This window comes from Hyaena hyaena, unplaced genomic scaffold (genome assembly GCF_003009895.1).
Source record: "Hyaena hyaena isolate Hyena2069 unplaced genomic scaffold, ASM300989v1 scaffold_28, whole genome shotgun sequence".
Lineage (NCBI taxonomy): Eukaryota > Metazoa > Chordata > Mammalia > Carnivora > Hyaenidae > Hyaena > Hyaena hyaena.
Genome location: NW_024080660.1, coordinates 5172156 through 5181103, shown reverse-complemented (window position 1 = coordinate 5181103; position 8948 = coordinate 5172156).

The following is an 8948-nucleotide window of genomic DNA, read 5'->3' as shown; positions in this document are numbered from 1 at the left end:
TGGGCTTCTTGTGGGGTGGGTGGGGAAGGGGGCCTCACAAGATGGCCTGCGGGTCAAGGAAGAGAAGGCAGGGTCGTCAGGGCCGCTGAGGGTGGAGGAGACAGGGAACAGTTAGGTCCTCAGCTCAGTAGGGACAACAGCTGGGAAACATGAGGAACCGTAAGGGTAGAGGGAGGAAGGGTCCGGGCTGACCCCTCGCCGCCAATGCTTTTGCTGTGACTTCCTGGAGTGGAGCAAAGGTGCTTGAAAACAGACAGACAGGGGAGTGGACAGACAGACAGGGCAGTGGAGGGGTGGCAACAGGCCTCGAGGCCCGACCTGGGCGTCAGGGTCCTGGGGGCCATAGCCTGAGCCCTGACCCTCCGAGGATGCCCCAGGCTACCCCATCAGAGTCCAGAGCCATGGTTCTGAATTCGAACCCCCCACACCCAGTCCTGCGCTTGGCGACCAAAAGGAAGGAAGTGGGTCTGTGCCAGCTGGATGCCAGATGCCGGATGCTGCCAGGATCCTTCTGTTGGCATTGCCTAAAAGCCCAGAATAAACTTCTGCGGCCACACACATGCTGTGGACCATTCAGGGCCCACTGCGTGCTCCCTGGGTCTTCGCGGCGAGGTGGGGAGGTGGCCCAGACTACCCTCACCTCAACTGTAAGGGCTTGAGCTCAGGGAGGTTGTCACTTGCCCAGGATTCAAACCCAGAATTGCACACACCGAGTGTGATACTCTTTCCACGAACCCCAGGGCTGTACCTCAGGGCTCCCAGCCAATGCCGCCAGCATCGGGGTCTTCCTGGGGCCCCTGAACCTCCGGAGTTCCTTGCCTTCCAGACCCTCTGGGCACTGCTTCCCAAACCTCTGTTTGCTTCAGAATTGCCTGGGGAGTGTATTTAAGATGGAGATTCCCAGAGTTCACCCCTCTTCCCAGAGATTTTGACTGCGCAGGTGTGGGTTGGGGCCCAGGGCTCTGAATTCTTAGCACCCACCAAATCATTCTAAAGACAGGAGGTTCCCGGATGCACCCAGCTCCAAGAAACCTGTGCTATTTGCTGCCTCAAACTCTTTCCCATGCCAGGGGGGGCCATAAACATCCAAGGGATGAACAAGGACCCCTCTATCCCTGGTTTTGTCTCTCAGGGTTCTCTTGTGGGTTTAACATGTTATAAAGGGCCACGGGAGACTTTTTCAGATTGCAGATTGGTTGTCTTTGCAGGCTCCAGGCTGCTTCTCCTGGGTTTCATGCCTCAGGGAAGGGACACGTGAGGTGAGAGGGCCACCTTGAGGTCGTGGCCAGGGCATGGGGCTGCACCCACATTTTCAGACCAGGTTGCTGCTCTCTTTGGCTAAAGTCCTAGAAGGGAGCCCAAGACCCCAAGGCAGTGTTTCTCAAATTGTGCTCCAGCCACCTTAGAATCACCTGTGGGATTTTTTGTTTTTGTTTTTGTTTTTGTTTTTCGGTGCAAATGCAGATTCCCGCCACCTAACCTTGCTTTATTGAGTGAGAATGGGGGAGTGGGAGCCAGGGCCCAGGACTCCGCATTCTTAGCTAGCTCCTCAGCCAATTCTTATGCTCGTGCATTGTTGAGATATCTTGCTATAGAACACGGACTTTGCAATGTCTCAGACCAGGGTTCAAAGCTCAGCTCTGCCACTAAATAGCTGTGTGGGTGGTCTGGAATTAATTCCTTAACCTTTATGAGACTCTGGCCTCCTCCTCTCTAAGAAGTGGGTTACTATGCCGGCTTCTTGGGGATGAAGTCAAACTGTGGGAAAATCGATACACAGCACCTGGCATATAGGAACCTCCGGGGAGGCGCACCCAGCCACATGGTAAAGAGAGGGATGCACAAGTTAAATGCGTTCCCTGGGAGGGAAGGGCTGGGAGGGGACGCGGAGCATTACTCATCCATGGCAAACACTGAGCTGTTCTAACACATTTCTGACCCACGTTTCCTGCAGGGTGAGCTCAGTGAAGCCTTTCAAGGTGACCAGAGCTGGTTCCCATCCTCAGGTGCGAGCCATCCCAAGTCGGAGCCAGGTGATGTAAACAAAACAACCATTCAGTTTGGCTTCTCCAAGGCAAGTCCTCCATCCACCACCCCCACCCCCGCCCGCTGTCCAACCCCTTTCCCCTCCACTTTACATTCCCAAACCCCTCTTGTGGTGGGACAAGGTCAGCCAAGGGCCCCGGGACCTTTAGACTGGCAGCTGGCTGCTGGGAATGGGGAGCCTGTGAGTCTTCCTTGCCTTGGCTCTCCCAGTCTGGCTGATCCAAAGAAATGCCAATGCTTTCGAGAAGCTTCAATCATTCATAACGGGCCAGCTCCCTCCGGAAATGCTCCCCAGCTCTGCTGAAAGCCTGCCAGGGGACGTGGTGACGTGGAGCTCTCAGCCCACACAATGGACACCGGCAGAACAATGTGAAGCAGGGAAAACATCCCGCTTGTCCTTAGGCTCACATCCTCCTGGGAGCCCACCCCACGCCCATCCCAAGGCTCCCAGAGCTAGTGGAGAAGGTGGGGGGGGGGGAAGGAGAGGGAGGGGTGCAGAGAGGGGCCCGGGGCAGCTGTGGAAGAGGGAAGGTGAAGAGTGGCTGTATTCTGAACCAGTTGGGCGAGTCAGATTCAAAGTCAAATCTGCTTATTCTGGGTCCTCTGCCAGTGACAGGGGCCAAGGGCTCAACAGCCTCACACTGGAACTGGATTAAGAGCGGATTAAAATCGGAGCTGGCAAACAAAGCAGTTAGTTCACTGGGCAGCGAGGCAGGTAGGTATACCTGGTGGGAGGTCTTGCTATGTCATTTAACTAACCGTGTGCAAGGTGTGAAGCCTCCCAGAACCTCAGTTTCCACATCCATGAAATGGGGTAATCGTGCCTGCCCTGTCTACCTCACAGGTTGTTTTCAGAGCAAAATGGGCTAGTGTGTGTGAAGGGCCACAGTCATTGCAAACGGATTACTTGGTCACCAGCTGGTGTTGTTACCCTAACAAAGCAGTTAGGGGTGGGGTGGGCGTGAGGACCACCCAGGCAGCTTACAGTCCGAGCCCTAGGAAGAGACCTAGCAGACACTGGAAACCTGAGTACAGAATGCAGGCTGTTAGAATTTCTAGATAGTCAGGCTTGGGCATAGGACTAGCTGGAGGTGAGGGTGTTGGAGGACTTACCTAGAGGTCACATTACCGTATTTCAGCTCTGGTTTTACTCAGGTTGTGTGTATTTGGGTGACTTTTGGGTATATGGAGGTCATGAGAGGCTGTTGGTGCCAACAGAAAGGAGCATACAGAAAATATTCATCGGGCTGATCAAGGAAGGCTTCCTGGAGGAGGAGAGTTTAAGGCATGCTTGAAAGGAGGAGGGAGGGAAGTGATTCATACAAAACACTGAAGGGGAAACAGGTTGGTGTAAAATCTGGAGCAGGGAGGACACTGTAGGGCATCTGGGCCCCCCCTTCATTATAGGACAGAGGAATTGAGTCCCAGCAAAGGGAAGGCATCTGTCCGAGGCCCAGTGAGTCTGACGGAGCTGGAGCTGCTGAGGGAGGTGGAAGGAGAAGTCCAGGCAGAGGGAATACGGACAGACGGACTATGGAGGTGCAGAGGCTTTAAGAGAGGAAGCCCTTTTGGGGAAGGGGGGTCCTTGGCCCAGCACCATGAGTGCAGAGGCAGTGGATGGTCAGACCCAGGTGGAGAAAGAGGGGACCTTGCCGAGGAGATGCCAGTAGGAGAGTCAATGGGATGTTAGACCCCCACTGCACCAGGGCCACATTCTTTTGGGTGGAGGGAGTAGAGTCTGGAAACACCTAGAAACCAGACTGGCTTTACCTTGTGACTGTAAATGGGCACTTATGCCTACAGAGGTCTGAGCACAAGGCAGAGGTAGCCTGGGGCGGGGGGGGGGGGGCGCTCCCTGCTGCTGGGCTGGGGAGGAAGGGACTGGAGAAGAGGGGATTCTAGCAGATTCCTGATGTATCAGATGTTTCATTTTTATATTAGCTCATTTTTGTTCACAACCCTGACCTGAACAGAGAGTGTAAACAACTCAGGGTAGGAGGCTCCTAAAACTCACAGGTGCTGCAAACGCTGAGGAAAGGGAGGGGAGGGGAGGGAGGCTCACAGCGGGCAGGGCAGGGGGCTCACATCCTCTGGGATTATCACCAGGGCATCTGTGAGGTGCAGATAAACGAAGCCACTTCGAAGCCACTATTATTATTTCTGCAACTGGCTTATCTCTCTCTGACCAGACGTGAGTTCCTTGAGGAAAGAGCACTGTTTACTTATTTCTAAATCTTTAGTGTTTCACAGAGTTGCTTGGGCCAAGGAGATTTTTAACAAATGTCTGTTAAAGTACAAAAAAACCCATTTAAAAAAATACAGCACTCTGCCTAAGCCATAGATGTGTAAGGATAAGGGACATCAGTATTCTCAAGCTCTGATGGCCGTTTGGGAGGATGGGTGGCTCGTCTCGCACAGAAGGGGTTTTACTCATCCCTGTGTCCCCACACAAGCCTTCCTCCCTCTAGTGAGAAACCTTTGGCTTCTGGTCACAGCACTCACCGCCCGGTGAGACACTCACCGCTGTCTGCTTCTGCCCTGGGAGACAGGTAACAATGTGGTACTCTCTATGTGGCCAATAAATTCTGAGCATTTCCCATGTATTAACTCATTTAAATTTTTAATGTTTATTCATTCCTGAGAGAGAGAGAGAGAGAGAGAGAGAGCGCGCGAGTACAAGTGGGGGAGGGGCAGAGAGAGAGAGGAAGACACAGAATCTGAAGCAGGCTCCAGGCTCCCAGCTGTCTGCACAGAGCTCAACATGGGGCTGGAACTTGGGAATGGCGAGATCATGACCTAGGCTGAAGTCAGATGCCTAACCAACTGCGCCACCAGGCACCTCTATGTATTAACTCATTTAACCTCCACATTAATCGTCCTATTTTACAGATGTGGAAACTGAGGCATGGAGAAGCCATGTTATGTGGTCCCACAACCAGAAAGTGGTGGGACAGGATTCAAGTCGAGGCAGCCAGGCACTAGACAGAGCTCTGCTCTTGACTTCCACACCGCATTGCTTGTGAGTCCCGATCTTCCTCACTACCTTATACAGTGACGCTGGGCCGTCAATTCCATTACCAAGTGGAACTTGGCCGCAGGTACACAGTAACAGGTAGCCGAGGGTCACCTCTCTAACCCCTGGGCCCGTCTTCCCCAAGACAGCCTTCCCTCTCATCAGCTCCAGCTTCTGGAATCTCAGGTCTGTTCATTCCCACACCCCAGAGTCAGTTCCAGCCCTTGAAAGGCCAAGGTAGTCTGGTCTTAAAGCCAGCGACCTGACTGGGAGGGGGGCCCAGGCCTCCGGGAGTCCCAGGGGAAGGAGGTTTGCAACCCAGAACTGCGGTTTAATATGTTTTTCTCGCGACTCTGAGCAACGCTTCTCACCTGTGGGCCAGACCTTGTTGCCCAGCTTGGCAAAGTGGAGACCCAAAGAGTAGACCAGGTACAGATCCGGCTGCGGGCTGGCCCAGAGGGCGCCTTCCTCTGCAAGCCGGTGGGACTTAGGAGAGGCAGTGCATGCTCCCCGCCCCACACCCCCCTCCGAGTTCCCAGGAGGTGCTTCCCAGCCCCTGCTTCCGGGCTTCTAGGGACACAGCAATTGCTACCTCAGAAGGCAGTCGATAAACTTTGAGTGACACCTTGACCCGATGCTTTTATTGTAAACTTTTCCACGTCACCTCCTTCCCCAGCTCTGTGGAGACAAAACTCTGGGCTGAGGTCATCTTCTTAAAGTCTTGCAAAATCTTTGAGGTAGAAGGTGCTTAATACATTCTTGCAAATAATTAAGATTTTATCAAGGGTAAAGAAAGCAAGAAAAGAAAAAGTGGCAAATTTTAATGCCAGGCTTGGGATCTGGGGAAGGAGGGAGCTGGAATTCACACCACCGTTTACTGAGCACTGGGTGTCAGACCCCTTACAAGCATTCAGGGTGTTGTCACAGAGAAGGAAATTGAGGCATAGAGGGGTTAAGTCACATGCCCAAGGTGGCCCAGCTTGCAAACAGTAGAGATGGGATTTGAATACAGGTCCCTATATTTTGGAGCCCTGGATGTGTAAGACTCCTTCTCAGGAACGCAGGACCCAGCTGACCCTCCTCCAGGGAACACCTGAATGGCTTAAAAAGGTTTTATTGTATCTGAAATGTAAAAAAGAAAAGAAAAGGAAGGAAGGAAGGAAGAAAGGAAGGAAGGAAGGAAGGAAGGAAGGAAGGAAGGAAAGAAGGAAAAGAAAGAGAGAGAAAGAAAGAAAGAAAGAAAGAAAGAAAGAAAGAAAGAAAGAAAGAAAGAAGAGAAAGAACTTGGTAAATTTTAAAAGAATGACTACAAGACAATTCCCCTTCCCCCAAGTAACTGAGATCTCATGAGAGGAAGCCAAGACCACATCCTAACTGTCTCTGACTCTGAGCTCCCCCAAGTAGGGTCTAAGTCAGGGTCAAGTTTGTATTCTGGGTACTGAAAACAGATCCTGGCACATTGTCAGGAGCCCTCAGATGAATAATAAATGGGAGAAGGAGGCAGGGAGGGGGGAGGGGGAAGGAGAGGGGAGAGGGGAGGGAGGGAGAGGCAGAGGGGAGAGGAGAGGGAGGGAGGAGGCAGGAAGACAGGGACTGGGCAGAAGCTCCAAGCAGGGAGAAGTGCTACTGCATCCAGAGGGGCAAAGCCCCCCCCCCCCACTGCCACACGTTGGCTGAACCCCCCAGGCCACACAGCCGTTGCCACCCGCCCCCATGCTTGTGCTGACATCACTAGAGAAGGGATGAGGGTGAGAGAAAGGAACGCTTGGCATCAAGCAAGATTCTCAAGGATTTGAGGCCTGGGGAGGCTGCAAAATCTTCTTCCTCAGGGAGGAGGCCAGGTAGATGGTGGCTCTCCAGGTTTAAGTGTTTCCCCTCTCCCCCCCAAAGAGGAGGGGGAGGGGCAGACCGAGGGTGTGGCAGAGGGAAAAAGGGAGAGAGAGTGGGGGAAGAAGGAGGGAGGGAGGGAGGGAGAGGAGAAAAGGCTGGTGGGCAGGGAAGGCGCTGGCGGGTCCGTCCTGTCTGAGGAGGGGGCTCACCCTCACTGGAGCTGAGCACTGACCATCAGAAAGGACACACCCACAGTGCCCCCCCCACCATGTCCCCTCCTGCCCTTTCTGTTGGTGGATGTTGGGAGGTCCAGAGGGTCCAGAGGAACTGGCTGATGGCAGGGGGCATGTGGTGGGGTGGGGGTGGGGGGACAGCGACTGCTGGCTAACCCTCTGGTGCCTATGGTGACCTTTGCTTGCAGGTGACCGGAGGGCAAGGGTGCCGCTCCCAGCCCTCAGGATCCCAGCCGCGCATCCTCCGTGCTGGCTGCCCACATCTACCTGGGAGGCCGGTGGTGTGGCCGAGAGCATGGTGCTGCTCAGGTGGGCGGCCCTGGGTTCAAGTCCTGACAAGGCTGCTCACTTGCACAAGCAGCGGGGCCAGGCTCACCCCGGGGCCTCAGCCGCCCCACCTCCCATGCACCAGACAGGTCCCTGCCGCTGCTCCAGCAAAGCCTCCTCGGAGGGAGTCAGGTGGGGGGTGCCGCGCCCCCCTCCTCTCCTGGCGCCCTCCTCCTGGGGCTGATGTCTCCTGTGGGCCTCTCGGAGCCTTGGAAAACGGATCAGTGACTTCCCATCTCAGAAGGAAATCCAGAGCTTCTGTCCCCCGCTACCTCTCTGTTGTCGCGCGCCACATGACCCCGGGTGAGTGGTTCTTGGCCCTGGCTACACATTAGGCTCTAAGGAGCTTTTTACACACTACTGATGCCTGTCCCCACCACCAGGTCTGAGTGAATCGAATCTATCTGAGCTGGAACCAGGCATCGGCACTTTCTACACGCCGGCCACTGTGTCCAGCCCACCTCCTCCTTGCTCATTCTCAAGTCGCTCCCTTCAGGGCCTTTGCTGGAACACTCTGTCCTTGGGGTCCACATGGCTCCCCCCTCCAAGTCATGCTCCCCCTGATCTTGTCCGGGATTCCCCCGCCCCGGGACCATCACATCTCCCCTGACCCTGCTCGATTTTGCCTTACTACACTTCTGACCTCCTGATGTACCGGGCGTGTATTTGGGTGACAGCTTTCTAAGCTCTATGACACCAGGGACATGGAGTTCATTCACTCCCCTCCTCAGGGCCCAACACAGTGCCTGGCCCACAACAAGCGCTTGACGAAAACCTGTGTAAGGAAAGCCCTTCTCTGCCAGCAGGCCCGAGCCCCTGGAAGGGGAGGGCAGACTCATGCATCTCGGTGTCCTGCGACCAGCGGACCGATTTATGGTGCCGATGATTTGCTCTGGAGACAGAGGGGCTCATGCTGGGAGGTGCCAAGACCGGAAGCAGGTGTCCAAACAGACGGAGGTGGAAAGACGGGTCTCGAGGGGGCCCCTTCAGGGAAGAAGGGGAGGTCCAGCAGCAGCGCTGACACTCCACCGGTCCAAGCAGCCTGGCAGAGCCAAGGGACTGGAGGGGCAGGGCGCCTGGGAGCCCACAGGAAGGGGAGGGCGGGGCGGGGAGAGCCCGCCCCAGCTCCCACCCCGCCCCTGCAGCCATCCACAAATGCCTTTGGTCAGCAGACTACAAATGACCGGCAGAGCGGACGCGCTGAAGTGAGAGGCCAGTCGGGGCCCCGGGGCCCCCTGACCTACCCCAGGAGCAGATGGCAGAAGTGGCGCCGGGGGGGCATGACTCACTAAGGGGTGCTTTTGCCCAGGGCTCCAGCGAGATGAGCAGGCTCCTGAGCCCTAAGGCAAGGGGGGGGGGCAGGAAACAGGTGCCTGTGCTGTTTAGCCTGGCACTAGAAAGGCGGGGATAGCCCCTGCCGCCCTCCGCCCCTGCAGCTCAGAACCAGACTCTCCGGGCCCTCCAGCTTCCTTCTCCAGAACCGCTTTTCCATGGAAAGG